At 34.7% G+C, this 16,010-nt stretch overlaps 1 protein-coding gene across 1 annotated transcript in view; it reads left to right on the forward strand.

The window, feature by feature from the left end:
* Positions 1-16,010, forward strand: part of CNTNAP4 (contactin associated protein family member 4) — a 676,519-nt gene that overhangs the window by 390,276 nt on the left and 270,233 nt on the right. The gene's annotated exons all lie outside the window — the stretch shown is intronic.

A 16,010-nucleotide genomic window follows, 5' to 3' on the forward strand; every position in this document is an offset into this window, starting at 1 on the left:
AAGCATGGATTTTTAAAATTAAGAACTTGTACAGAATATGAAATTTCTGTTAAAGGAATATTTAATGCATTTTTCTTATGACAGTTATACATAAATATATTCTGAAATTTGTAATTTCCATGATTCTGCTTTTCTTAAATGAAATAGTTTGCATGATATTTCTAAAATGCTTTCATTTTTTTAATTTTAAAGCCTTTTCACGCACATTATCTTAGAACCATTTTTGTTATGTAGGAAAAATTAGGTGATAATACAATCCATTCACATGTTGGGAAATCTAGGAAGAAAGTGAAATGGCTAGCTCAGGGTCATACAAAGCCTAGACTCATATTCAAATTTCCTTTAAGCAAATTTCCTATATTCACTCTTCTGATTCTGGTCTCACAGAAATAGAGAATTAGAGGTGGAAGTGATCTTAGAGATCATTTAGTCCAACTCCCTTATTTCATAGATGTTTTAACTCAGAGGTTCCCAAAGTGAGTGATACTGCCCCCTGTCAGGCACTGGAACTGATAAGCAGGGGGTAGTTGTCGCCTTGGGTACAACTGGAGAGCACTGAATAAAAAATAGGGAAGTGGTGGAAGTATAAGGAAAGAAGAGAAGAGAAGAAAATTTTGACAAACCGTTTGTATATGTTTCATCTGTTTTAAAACAGAGTTAAAATAGTGATTACATTATTTTCCAAATAAACACACAAAATGTAGGTTATAACTCATCTGTGGTCAAGTCTATCGACAAGTCTTAACAAACACGTGTTGGCAGGTGAGTGTGTAGCTCAACAGGTATTGGTAGGAATTGGCAAGAATATGTGAATGTAATGACTTGTTTACAAAACAATACATGACACAATATTGTATAATTGAAATTTCAGTGCAGGAAAAACCCTAAAAACTTAAAAAAATTATTAAATTTAAGATATCATTTAAAAATATTTTTTTTGAAATGCTACAAATTTTAAAAAATGTTAAAAGGTTAAAGAAAGTAGATTTCCAGGAGGAGACTGAGTATTTATTTTTAAAGGGGACAGTAGACCAAATAAGTTTAGAAACCTCTGCTTTAGCTGATGCATACAGAAATGGTGATTTAACCTGGGTTCAACAGGTAGGCAGTCTCAGAACCAACTGTAAGACACAGGGCTCCTAGATTTCAGTCTTTTTTTTCATTTAATAATAAATTTAGTATTAACTTTCCCTAGGTTTGTCTTATTTGAGCAACAAATTTTCAATTCTTTTTCACTTTGAAACATTTTAACTTTGACTTTCCCCCATTCAAATTTTAGCAAATGTACCTTTCCTTTGTCCTGTTCCATGTGGATCTTGATGTTTGATGAATGACATACAGAACGTGATAAACAGAGCTCTATTAATAATGTCTTCATTAGTGGGTTACTGTGTTACTCCTTGCTTTGAGTATACTTATCTTTAACAGGGATCTTCTAGAAACAATGCCTGATGCAAGGAATCACTTTCATGATATCAATACCTATAAAAGGGCTTTTGTTGTTACTGTTAGATGAAACTTTTATCACTCTTCAGGGGAGACTTTGTAGATGACCACATGCTTTCCTTGTGCATAAAGCCAGCACTGAAAAAGATATGCATGAGTTCCATGTGCTATAGTGGTCAAGGGCATTCATTTTCTTTTTCATTCATTCAGAAACTCAGAATTTATGGAATATATTTTATATACTTTCTAGACCTGAAAATGATCTTAAAACAAAAACAAAACATATAAGAACCTTAGAAAACACAACCTACCACAGAACTTACAGGATAATGAGTAAGAAAAGATGTACGTATAGAATGTCACAGAAACACTCTGAAATAGCAATGCAGAAGTGCTAACTACAAGCTAAGTTTATGGTGCGGAGCAGGTGCTGAGTAGGGGCATAATCAGACTGAGGAGGACTTGTACAAGGACAGCTAGCTTTCTGAGGCAGTGAAAATCAGACAGATGGAGTTTTAAATGTCATGTGTATAGCCTGTCCAAGAGGAAGTAAAGAGGGCATTTTAATTTTAGGAAATGACATAGCACTCTTTACAAAATAGGTACTTAATAAATATTTGTTGGATTTCATATATAGGAGTAAGAATGCAGTTTTGTGGAAATAAGTGCATTAAATAATGAGACATTTCTTATAAATAGTTGTATTCTACCTCTGTGACTCCTAAGGTAAGAAGGCATTTCAGAAAAATTCAATTCAACTCAATATTCTCAGTTGTCCAGTACATACTATATAAGATGCTGGCAATATACTAATGAAAATCAACACAATCCCTCCCTTCAGGAAACTTAAGATGTAGTTTTAGAATTAAATGAAAAGTCTTTCTCTGGCAGCGCTTCCTAATTTTATCTGGATAACATCATAAACTTTATTTCCCCTCATTAATTAATTTTCTTTTCTCCCTGTTTTTATTACCATTCACTTTTTCTTTAAGATTTTTAAAATATTATATTTTATAATTAAGCAAGCATGGATATATGCATATATAGAGATATGTATCTCTCTTCTCATATCTGTCTATGTCTACAGCTATATCACCTATCTGTCTATCTGTCTTTTTAGAAGATTGGCTTAGGAATCCAGAAACCTAGGTTATAGTCCCAGATAGTCACGAAAGCTTTGAAAATTCATTCAACTTTTCTAAACTTCAGTTTGAGTGCTTTTCCATATGTAAAAGGATGGGATTAGAGACAGTGAGCCCAGTGCTGTATCTCAAAATAAGATTTTATGATATTTTTCTCTTAGATGCATTTCCTTGCATTTTTTCACAAGTTCAATGAGCATGCTTAAGTCCTATTATGCCCAGGATTCTTCATGTTAAATGAGCATTTTGATCCCCTACAATTTAACTTCTACTTTTACCATTATTCAGGAAACAATTTTAAGCTCATTAAGTGTAATAAAAATCAAACAGTCAGCTTCATACACATCCTGATTTTCCTTTAGCTTGGTGGTCATTCCACAAAGGTTTTATATTAACTCAAGGAGATGGAACACAATATTTATGTGTTCAAAAGTCATAGATTTTCTCCTCATAAGAGACAGCATTTTTCCATATATACTACTAGTATATACACATTATCTTCATCTAATCATGTTGTAGATATATGGTATGAATCAAAGAATCAAAGAGCTAGAAAGGACATTCAAGATCATAGTTTAACCTTATATTAGGAATCTCAGCAACTGAGACCTGGAGAGAGGAAATGAATTAACCAAAATCACAAAACTAATGTTAGAACTAAGACCAGATTTTGACTTCAGTTCTCTAAGGAGGACCTTGTGAAAGAATACAGATTATTGTAGGGAAATCTGCCACTTCTAATCTGAAAAAAAATCAGTAATGTCTTCTTTAATTAGTAATGATACTATCTTAAATATATGAATTTACAATTTCATTGATCAAAAAATTATATATATATTATATATATTATATATATATAAAACCACTTATAGACATTTCATTTACTACTTTCCCCAATCATCAGTTTTAAATCTGGAGTTCTTTTCTTGGTCTTCATTTTGACCTCTTTACAAGATTTGTTACTGTTGACCAGGACTTCTTTCTAGCAACTCTCTATTGCCTCATTTTTTTTTCTTTATTTTTTTTATTCTAAACTTAACAAACAAAAAAAAATGAATATTTCCATGCACATTGTAGTAAAGAAAAATAAGGTTTGCATGAAGTTTTAAAATATCTATTATATAGAGTTTGTTTTTTAATAAGTATATAATAATTTATACATTTAACTTTCAAAGCTGTCCTTCTTGCATGTAATTCCTTCTGACCTATTGTTTTCCAGTTTTCAAGAGCAAGGGTAAGGATTATATCCCTAACAACCTTCACCCATTGATTAACCTCTCAATTGATAAAAGAAAAAGGAAAATCCCGTAATAATATGCACAATCAAGCTTAACAAATTCCCATATTAGCCATATCCAAAAATATATTATGGATTTTCTACTTCCATGAAAGTCAAGATGCCCTTCTGACCAGGCATGCCACTGTAACAAACCTAAAGCTAAGAAATATTGAATCCAACTGAGCCAATGCCATACATAAAACTCTTTCTATTAAGTATTATTAAATAGTGGTTGTGATTTAAAATCATTTGGTTCATCAGGAAAATTGACTACATCCTCCAGAATGGGGTCCCCTGCACTGTGGGTAGAGGGACTCTTTTCCCCAGTATCTCTGTTCATGAGCTTCTTTGGACAAGACTAAATTTCCTTAAACTGCTCTCTTATGTCCAGTAGAACCAAAGGAACCTAGAAAATTCCTAGAAGAGTGAACAGTGATTACAATGGGTCAGGTTGGTTTCATCCAGAACAATTTATACCATATTAAGATTTTTTGGGGGAAATTTGGGGACAGAATTATTAAATAGATGAGGAAGAAGCTGTGCATAGAGTTTGCCTATAGTTTAATCAAACTTCATAAATTGTTTCCTACTGTTAAGAAGATGGAGAGATGTGGATTAGAGCCATACAGCCTTCTAGGTCCCTGGGTGCAACCTTTTGACTGAGTACAAGTTTTAGAGAACAAATTCTTTTATCAAGAGGATTTGTTCTGTGAAGTTTGCATTTAGTCAAAGGGCCACACCTGAGGACCTGGAGGGCCACGTGTGGTCTTGAGGCTGAGGTTCCCCATCCCTGGATTAGAGAACAACATGTTATGATTTAGAGGATTCAGATTTAGTTAGATGGCTGCATTTAAAGAGTTGATGTTTATTATTCAGTGTCAGTGTTGCTACAGGCCTCAAGTGGAGTATCCCAAGAATTTGTTCTTGGCCCTGTGTTGTTGCAATTTTTGTCAATAACTTGTATAAAGTGGACATGGTAAGTTCATAAGATCTACATATGGCACACAGCTGGGATGAATAGGTAACTCAGGAGTTGACAGAGTTAGGATCCAAAAGAATATTGACAAGTTAGAAGACAGGATTTAATCTACTAAGATTAAATTCCATAGGGATAAACATAAATTGCATTTTAGCACAAGAAATATTTAAAAATATGAGACTGAGGGAGGCATGGATAGAAACTGTTGTTCTGGAAAAGAGCTAGAGGTATGAGTGGACAATAAGCTCAATCTGAGTCAGTAATGTGATATAATAGCCCAAAATGCTAATATGATCTTGGGATGAACTAAGAGGGACATTGCTTCCAGGAAAAGTTATAGTTTTACTCTATTCTGCCCTTATCAGACCATATCTGTACTATTGTTTTAAGTATTATCAGTTTAGGAAAGAGATTGATAAACTGGAGGGTGTGCAAAGGACCCAATATGGTAAAGGGTCTTAAGATCCTGACATTAGGATTAGTTGAAGGAACATGAGAAAAAACTCAGGGAGGACATGAGATCTGTGTTCAAATACTAGAAGGACTGTGATGTGGGTGAGGAATTACATTTCTTCTGCTTACATTGAGAGGGCTGCACTAAGAGCAATAAGTAGAAGTTGTAGTTATGCTAGTTTAAATTTGATGTAAGAAAAAAAAAGCCAACAATTAGAATCTTCCCAAAGTGGATCTACTTGAAGTGATAAGTGGTAGGTCTCACTTTCTTGAGCAAACAATGATTGGATATTTTATAATTGAGATGAATTTCAATAATGAGATGGTCTAGTTGATTGATGAGGCTTCTTCCAGCTCTCCACTTCTGTGATTCTGAGTCTTACCAAATTTCAGGCCCTTTTATGCCACCACTCAGATCATTCTTTGCTCAAAGGAATCCATTTCAGATAATGTTGCTTATTGATAAAATGTTTTTGAATTTTCTTGAGTCCCAATTTAGGGATACATTCCCACTTTTCCAATATTTGGAAAGTTAATTCATTTCTCTGTGTCTCTGGCTCCCAAGGTAACTGAAATCTCTCACTGGCATATTTCTTCTAATCCTCTCAAGGACACACCCATATAAATGGAACATTATCTTAGATGATCCAGTTTCTTTATTTGTAATATCCTTCCTTCCTTCCTTCCTTCCTTCCTTCCTTCCTTCCTTCCTTCCTTTCTTTCTTTCTTTCTTTCCTTCTTTCTTTTCTTCTTTCTTTCTTTCTTTCCTTCTTTCTTTCCTTCTTTCTTTCTTTCTTTCCTTCTTTCTTTCCTTCTTTCTTTCTTTCTTTCTTTCTTTCTTTCTTTCTTTCTTTCTTTCTTTCTTTCTTTCTTTCTTTCTTTCTTTCTTTCTTTCTTTCCTTTCCTTCCTTCCTTCCTTCCTCTCCTCCCTCCCTTCCTTCCTTCCTTCCTTCCCCTCCTTCCTCCTTCCTCCTTCCCCTCCCCTTCCTTCCTTCCTTCCTTCTTTCCTTCTTTCTTTCTATTCTCTTTCTTTCTTTCTTTCTCTTCTTTCTTTCCTTTCTTTCTTTCTTTCTTTCCTTTCTTCTTCTTTCTCTCTCTCTCTTTCTTTCTTAGAATGGCCCCACACAATTGCCCTCACTCAAAACAGCAGCAGTCCTTTTTCCCCCAAAGCAGTTGGCTACTATCCCCGACTCCCCAGCAACCATGTAAAAGGAACCCACAGTTGGCATTGATCTTGGCACTACTTACTCCTGTGTGAGAGTCTTCCAACAGAGGAAAGTGGTGATAATTGCTACTGATAAAGGAAACAGGACCACTCCAAGCTATGTCATCTTCACCAACATGCAATGTTTAATTGGTTATGATGCAAAGAATCAAGTTACAACGAACTCTACAAACACAGTTATTGATGCCAAACGTATAATTAGTTGAATTTGATGATACGGTTATACAATTAGACATGAAACATTAACCTTTCATGATGGTAAATTATGTAGGTAGGCTTAAGGTCTAAATAGAATACTAAGGGGTCACCAAAAGTTTCTCTCCAGTAGTTTCTTCTATGGTCTTGACCAAGATGAAAGAAATTGCTGAAGTTTACTTTGAGAAAATTGTCACTAGAAGGACATCAGTGAGAATGAGAGGGCTGTTTGCCATCTGTTGCAGTCCTTGTGAATGTATAAAGCACAACCTGTCTTCCAGTACCCTGGCCAGTCTCAATAGATTGATTCCCTCTATGAAGGTATCAACTTCTGTACCTCAATCATCCAAGCCCATATTGAAGAGATGAATGCCAGTGTCTTCTGTGGCACACTGGACCCTGTGGAAAAGGTCTTAAAAGATGCCAAGTTAGAAAAATCACAGATTCATGACTTCATCCTGGTGCTTAGTGCCACTCACATCTTCTAAATCTAGAGTCTTCTACAAGACTTCTTCAACGTCAAGGACCTCAAAAAAAGTATCAGTCCTGATGAGGCTGTTGTCTATGGCATAGCTGAACCAGACTGCCTGGAAGGAAGAATTTGAACGTCAGCAGAAAGAAATGGAAAAGGTCTGCAACCCCATCATTACTAAGCTGCATCAGAGTGCAGGGTCATGCCAGGAGGCATGCCTGATGGGTTCCCAAGAGATAAAGCAGCCCCATCTGGAGGTGCTTCTTCTAGACCCACCATTTTAGAAATCTATTAAGTGCACCAGAAAAAGGAACATTCTACACAGCTTTCCATAAATTGAGGATTCACATTTGTAGCCAAGGCAGTAGAAGTTTAAAAGGAACATTTAAGTTACTGTGTAAATCTGGGCATTCCGAATATTTGAATGTGTGCAGAGGGAGAGAAGTGAACAATGTTGAATTTTCTCAGTACTGTAAAAATGTGGAAATGCAATTTTTGTTCTGGAAAATAAAATCTATTTAAAATTTGGTATCATTTAAAGAAAAGTTAATATCTACTTCCTCCCCTTTTGTTTGATGAAGAACTAGATGTGGATTCAATGACAAAGGTGGGAACAAAATTGTAGGACTTTCATCGCCATGGTTTTCTGAAAAAGGGAACAATTTCATTCTCTTTTTTGTCTTGGCATTCTCTCCTCTTCAGTTTGTTGCTTATGACATTAGTCATGGTATTTAGAGGTAGACACTTCTATATTTCTTTCCAAAACTAGTCAAGAGGTGTCATGATATACCAAGCACATGGCTCATTTTTTCATTTGTCCTCAGATTTCAGCTCCTATTTTGTAATAATAAAAATAGCATTTATATATCTCTTTAAAGTTTGCAGAGTGATTAAGATGTATTATCCCTTTTGGTCCTCATAACAATACAGCAAGGTAGGTGCTAACTAACATTATCCTTATTTTATTGATGAGAAAGCTGAGGCTGAAACAAGTTAAATTACTTGCCTAAGTCATAATGAAGTTAATAAGCATCCAAGTCAGGATTCGAACTCAGGCATGCTTGACTGACTGTAAGTACCTACAGTTTAGGAACTGCACCACCCTTCTGCCTCACAGGAAATGAAGAGAATTTTTGCCTATTCACATACTAATTAATCCCTTGTCTCCCAGGAACAGAAATTAGGGACTCTGTATTTACAAGGAAACATTCATTTGTACTGCCTCCCTAGAGTTAAATGGTCTACAAGGGTCTTGTTTCAACATCTATTGATGTGTAAGTTATGATACATCTCTGCTTGAGAAGTGGATCAAGAATTTACTAAATGAAGCAGGTTCTAATCTTTTAATTTCCTTATTGATCACTGGGCAGGGATCTTGGTTTTAGTGTACTAAAATACAGGCAAATATTATAGACAGTCTAACAGTTGTGATTCTTATTATTTTCTTCCCCCTTTTCTAATACCAGCTATTGAACTTCATCATCAAATCATTTAATTTTTGAATTAATTTAATGAGGAAAAATTTTGAATCTGCTTTTATAACAATCTTAAAAAATAAAAAAAGGATAGGTTATCATCTAATGGAACTTTTTCTTCCTTCTACTCCTGTTGGAGGTCGGGAAGCATAGATTTAAAAATTCGTTCCACAATCCTTCCTCGTCATCCTCCAAGACATAATAATGCCAGCAATAACAATGATAATAATAATTTACCCCAAAATTTATATGTAAAATAAGTGTTAGGTCATATTGACACTATAGTAATTAACACTTATCGGTGTTGCTTCCAATTTGCTCTTTACTTTAGTCAGTCTAAGATAGTGCTATTAAAGTCATTCACTGTCCATTTATGTATATATTTCACTGTATGCCGTCATCTCTTTTATTGTGCCAAATGTAGATGTTTTGTATATTAACATCTTTTAAATTGTTTTGCTTTCTTTTATGCCACTGCATAAATGTTGAACAACTTCTTCCTGTTGATTTTTCAAGTACCAGCTGAGTCCTTCCTCTGAATCTCTTTAAAACCTAGTTCAGTGATGTACACTTCAAGTACCTACATTCTGCATCAGTGCTGTGGCTTTATTATAGCTGTTACAGAGAACCTTAGCATTGTTTAGATTTGATTTATATTTTCCTCTAATGATACCAAGGCAAGCTTCTATTCATTTGTAAAACATGGATGTTAATATATGAGTAACATTTAAAAAAAAAACGGAATGGTTATTTTTCCAAGACTGACTTTATAAATATTCAGGAAAGATTCATTATGTATCCCACACCTTCTCCTTTTTTATTTGATATACAATCTGGGATTATTCTCCCTCTCTCTTTCTTTCTCTGTTTCTTCCTGTCTCTTTCTCATTTAGAAGGACATATTTCTATATAAATATTTGGAGGCATGCCAAGGGAATTAATAGACTAGATTACTGCCCTTCTCACTAAGATCTCATTTATCACATCTCAAATTAAAGTTAATTCTCTTATTATTCAGATGTTCTTTATTGAGGTCAGTAGTTATCTTTTTTTCAACATTTTCTTTTTACTGTGACTTTTTGAAAAACATCAACATTTCAGAATGCAAAGAGCAGATGAAGAGGATTTTATTTAAATAAAAAACAACTCTGAGCTTCTATTACATTGAATGTGTTTTTGAGAGTGTGTTAAATTTGCACAATAGTAATAAAATTGCCCTATTTATCTGTGTCCCCTTCCAAATTTCTCTCTTTTGTCTATTATTTTAATGCTTTGTTGACAGATTTTTCTTTCTTTCTTTTTGCATCACTCACTACCATCAATTCTCTGTCATAATCTCCCAACCCCTGACATAGATGTCTTTCTTTGTAATAGATAAATAGAGAAAAAAAATACTTGTGCATTTTCTGTCTGAAATATATATGGCTCATTCTATAATTTTGGTCCCCATCCTCTTTCTTAAGAGGTAGAAGACATGATTCCTCTTTAGTCTTCTGAAGTAATTGTTTTGATCCAAATCCTTTTTCAAAGTTGTTTTCCTTTGTTATTATACTCATTGTGTATATTTTTCTCTTCTCTGTGCTCATTTCAAAACATATCATAGAAATCTTCTGAGGGAACTGATTATTAATAACCAAGGATTTGGAGAGATTCAGTGCCCCCCTTTTCTGTAGTCCTCATTTAAGTCTCTTGAAGGATATTATTCATAATGAGATTAGATTAACTTTTTTTACTCCTGTTCAGAACTCACCCAGTTGGGAAAACACATTGTACTCTGCTCAGGTTTAATTGGAGGCAAATTCTTTGAATAGACTTCCCAGGGCTGGAGGTAACTGAGATGTAAATGACATAATCAAAGTTTATTAGGGTAGGACCAGCTCCTCATTGTAATATTCATTCTTTCGTTAATTGTTAACCAATTAGAGTTGAGTGTCACTCTTAGGAACACCTCTTTTCCAAGGGCATATGAGCCATGAGCCAGCACCATGATTATCTTTGGCATTCAAGAGTGTCACTGATCTTTTTTAATTAAAATGTTAAAATTATTAATAAAATGACTAATCAACCAGAAATTGTCTCTCACACTTTTAAAATGTCACACTTCCTAGATTCTTCTGGATGCATTCCTTTCATCCTCTGAACTTGACCCAAAACCTTGAAGATATTAACAACAAGAAGTGTATTCCAAGAAGAACCCCGCCTCCCTAATCCTGTAATGAAAACTTCAGGAAAGTCATCTGGATGCTTTGATCATAGCTTTGAGAGGATGTCCTTTTCTTATCAAACTCAAAACTCTACACATCCAGGATTAGGTGATTTTCTTTACCCTGAGATACAGTGAACTTCCTCTGAGCTAACGTACACTCACCTGCAGCACCAAAATTTCACTTTTCTCTTCTTCCTATGCTATACTATGTACTGTCCTATATACTTTATACTATACTATATACTCTTTTCTGATCCCTCTAACATGTTTGGAAGTTTCTGAAAGTCAGGCCATGGTACTTAACTAGGAAGTATGAGCTTTGATTAATAGTATCTTTCCTTATCTTTTCAATTGTGGCTTAAATTATATCAGGGAGATATGCTCACTTTTAATGCTTCATTTCACCATCTTTCTCACAAGCTAAGGTCATGGACTGTCCACAGTCACCTAGATGATATTTTCAGACATGTTTTTTTACTATGTTTTGCTATTTTGAAGAAAGTTTTTTGAAATCATAGCTTATCTTGTTTCTTGTTTAATAGACCTTCAGTTTTGATAGAAACTGCATAGTATATAACAAGTCATGGTGAGCTCATTAGGAGAAAGATAAGATAATAAATGGCAAAGGGGAAAATACTGGATTTGGAGTCAGAAAAGGTCAAGTTCAAATCCCCACTTGACTATTTCCTACATAAGTGGCTTTCTGCTGGTCAATAGTTCTTGAGATATTAGCTTCCTCCTCTATAAAATCAAGTTTAGATTGGATGACTTTCAAGGTTCTTTTCAATTTTAATCTAAGATTCCATGAATTTAAATGGTAATGTGGAATGTAAAACATATTAAAAATTTCTTTTTTTATACATTTTATCCAAATAAATACTTTGAAATACCAGTTCTGGTAATTAATTCCCAGTGGAATCAAGCAACACCAGTAACTCATTTTGAAAGATACAATGCTTTCCTACTGACTTTATGGTATAGAGTAATTAGATTGCATGTATCCTTTTTTTTTTTTTTCAAATTTCTTCTAAATCTATGAAGTAATGACCTGATTTACAATAAAATGGTTATTATGTAGAAGAATGCCTGTAGCGTCTTACCCATTCTTCCAGAGCCTCTCTAAGAGGATAACTATTCTGATCTGGTATCATTTTCAGAGAATAAGCACCTTAAGTCAGATTCAATCCTTCATCTCTCTTGTTAAATCATAATGATGTAAAAGATAGAAATGAAGAGCCACAGCTTTATACACAGACAGGTAAAACCATATCTCTGGGACATGGAAATTGTGGCAATCTAATTATATTTCTTCAAGACTACAGGAAACTAGTACCTGCTACATGTCTGAATATTTTCTATAGTAGAGATCTGAATCCTAGCCAGAGTAAGCACTTACTTCTACACCTCTGTGAGTAATACAAGAAACAGTCCTTTATTCAAGACACATAGGATAAAAAAAAACCAGGGATAATGCGGTAGCTGGACATATAAGCTTTTAAAAAACACTTTTATCCTCCTACTATTTTTCTTAATGATGAGATAAGATGGGAATACTAAGCAAGCAGGATTTGGGTCACCTCCAATTGACATGGTAACTCAGCTCATAAGAGAACTGAAACCCAGAAGTGCAGCTTTGTACCATAACAATGACTAAACTTTAAACTTTCTCTGTCTCTCTTTGTCTGTCTTTCTCTCTCCTCCCTCTCCCCTCCCATTCCACTGTAATAGAATGGTATTGCAGATAAAGACTTCTTAAATAAGAATTCACTTTTGTATGGTTTCAAGTTAGGGCTACCTCTCTACAAAGGCAAAGATAGTTTAAAAAGTGAAAGAATTATTTCCTCCCTCCACTTTTGCCAACTCAGTGAACATTGAATAATAGAGTATGGATCAGAGGGCTTTGACTCAGGATGGAAAATTTGCCCCAAAGTAGGAAATTGAGAGGACCTAAGATAGAACTTAAAACTCCTCTAAGGAAGAAAGTGAGGGTGGTACAGAGTCCACTAATGAGGTTAGTGAGAGCAAGGAGGAGTTCTATTAAAGCTCTATGCTCAAGTTTTGTGAGTTCCTCAGGCAAAGAGGGTGGCGGTATCTGTGATAATGAATAGCTGGAGTCTGGGAGGACCTGTGATCCAATTCTCTTAGTATGTGGAGGGAAAGCCTGACCTGACCTTGCTCAGGTGAGCTAGTCTCCTCAATGTCAGTGGTCTTACAAATGAACTCCAGGTCTTCAGAAGAGAGATGAGAATGCCTAGGCCCATACTCCTTTTTCAGGAATCTGAAAGGAAGTTTATCCAAATTGAGATTGGTGAGCTTAGTGGCATAGGAAACTGGGGAAAGACTGAGAGAATTGTGCTCATAGTTCTGAGAAAGGGCCACTGTGCTGAGACGGCCTTAGAACTATGAGGGAAAGTAAAGATTTCAATAAATTGGCTAAAAATAGTGCTGAGATGGGAGCCAGAGACCTGAATTCTAGTCTCTGCTCTGACAGTAAGGACATATTTCCTCCTCTATAAAATGAAGCAGCTTGATGGTACAGCCTCTAAGTTTCCTTCTGGCTCTAATGGTAAATATAGTTGACTTGGACTCTTTCTGGCACATTTTTACTCAGACTTATTTTATTTTTAATTTTAGGCATATATTTTGTTTTTACATCTTTTTAACAGGAATCCATAAGCTCTTTTGGTCAATGCTTTACTTTGTATATTAAGAAATTCTGCATAACATAGAATGTTATGACATTCAGATTTCTTGAATCATCTTACTTTTTCTGGGAGACACCTAATCTTTTGTAAAACATAAAATTATTTTCTCTCCCTCCCATATGCTTCCTCATGAGGAAAAGAACAAAAGGAGAAAAAAGAAAAACTATATAATAAAAATGAAAGGTCAGATTCCCTTATTGGCCATGTCCAAAAATTATGCCTTATTCTAGACATTCACCTCATCACATTTTTATAAGGAGGTGGGTAGCACGTTTCATAATTGATCCTCTGCAAGGCTGATCATTATGTTCATTACAATTATCTAATATTTCAAAGTTGTTTTTACCTTATGCTCATTACCTTATCTCTGCAAATTCTCTTCAAGATCAGCTGTTTTGGCTTATATATAATTCATTTTTGGTTTGTAATATTGTTCAAATATGTACTTTTATCTCCTCTGACACTGCTACCACATTGGTCCAGGATCAAATAGCCAAATGCTTGAATTACTGTAATAGCTTTCTTATTGGTTTTCTTCCCTTAAGTCTTATCCAAGTCTAAGCCATTCTCCACTCAACTCAGACTAATCTCCCTAAAATGAAAATTTGTTCATGTCACTCCCCTATTCAATTAAGTGCAGTGGTTCCCTACCAAGTCTAGAATCAAATTTAGAATTCTCATTTTGGCAGTTAAAGACTTTTATAAACTACCTCCCTTCTGTCTTTGCAATTCCCTTATACTTTAGTCACTAACAAGACACTCTAGCTTCAGACTTCAGGTATTTTTTCTATTGGCTGCCTCTCATTCCTAAAATTCTCTCCCTTTTCATCTCCACCTCTGCCCCTGCCTCCACCTTCAATTCCCCAGTGTTCCCTGGCTTTCTTCAAATTCCACCAAAATTCTCACCTTTTAAAAGAATTCCTCTTAATTCTAGTACTTTCCCCTTATTAATTATTTCTTGTTTATCTTATATATAGCCGGTTTCTACACAGTTGTTTGCATGTTGTCTCCCTAAATAGACTGTGAACTTCTTGCAAGCAAGAATTGTCTTTTGTCTTCTACCTTTTTTTGTATCCTCAGTGCTTAGCAGTGTTTAATGCCTATTAGGTGGTGAAGAAATGTTTATTGATTCATACATAAACACGTGTATACTCACAGTTGCATGTGTGCATAAGAATAATTACATGCTTCTTTGGATTTCCATTCATTTAATCAGAAGTCTTTCATATCTAACTTTTTAAAAAGTCCATTCATTTTCTTACCTTTTGAATTTGTCTTTTAGTTAAATTTGACTAGATTAGAAATGGGCATTTTGGAATCCCCACATGTTAATTTTTTTTTCTTCCATCTAATAACAACAGTAGTAATAGTAAGAAAAACAACAGCACACATACAATTTTTTTTTTTTTTACTTTGTGACTACTTTGTAAGTGCTTTACAAATTTTGTCACATTTAATCCTCGCAACAACCCTGGGAGATAGTTGCTGTTATTACTCTCCTATCTTTACAGTTGAAGAAACTGAGGCAAAAGTAAGTTGAGTTACTTGCCTAAAGTCACACAACTAGTAAGTATTCGAGACTTGATTTGAACTCAGGCTTCCCTGTCTTGAATTCTAGTGCTTTATTTACGAGATGTCAATTTCTCCTTCTCATTCAATCAGTGGTTTTCTTTAAGTGATTAGAGACTATGTCAATCGGTGTGTATATGTATGTATATGTATAAAATATTAAGTATTCATCTTGTTTCATTACCATGGTGCCTTCCAGCATAAGACTTTGTCCTTATCTATCTCTTTAGACCAAATTAATTGTTTATTAGTATTTATTGACTTTTTTTGCAGTCATGACTGCCTTCTATGAGATTACTAATAATATTAACCTGTCAAATTAAAAACTATTCCCTTATAGAATGAGCAAAGCATATGACTATAGAATCTGTGTGTGTGTGTGTGTGTGTGTGTGTGTGTGTGTAGCAAAACAGGTTCAGTGACTTGGCCAGGCTCACTCAGCTAGTAAGTGTCTGAGGGAGGATTTGAACTCAGCTCCTCCTGACTTCTGGGTGCTCTATTCACTGTATAACCTCACTGCCCCTGATAACATAGATTCTTAAAGAAGTAATACAAAGTATCCATAATCATCTGAAAAAAGTATCTAAATCACTACTAATCATAGAAAATAAAATAATCCTAAGGAATCACATTATAGTCATGAAATTAATGAAGAGTAAGAGATGAGATAACTTCTTATTGGATAGGCTGTGGAATAAAAAAAGAAGAAATTCTAGGAGGCAGAGCCAAGATGGAGAAGTAGAAATATAATGAGTTCCCCCACAAAAACTCCTCCAAATAGATCTATATTACCCACCAGACTGAATTCTGTTTAGAAAACTGAAGCAAATAAATTGCTGTGAATCATTTTCTCAGCCCAGTTCA

The sequence above is a fragment of the Notamacropus eugenii genome, chromosome 3 (assembly GCF_028372415.1).
Source record: "Notamacropus eugenii isolate mMacEug1 chromosome 3, mMacEug1.pri_v2, whole genome shotgun sequence".
NCBI lineage: Eukaryota > Metazoa > Chordata > Mammalia > Diprotodontia > Macropodidae > Notamacropus > Notamacropus eugenii.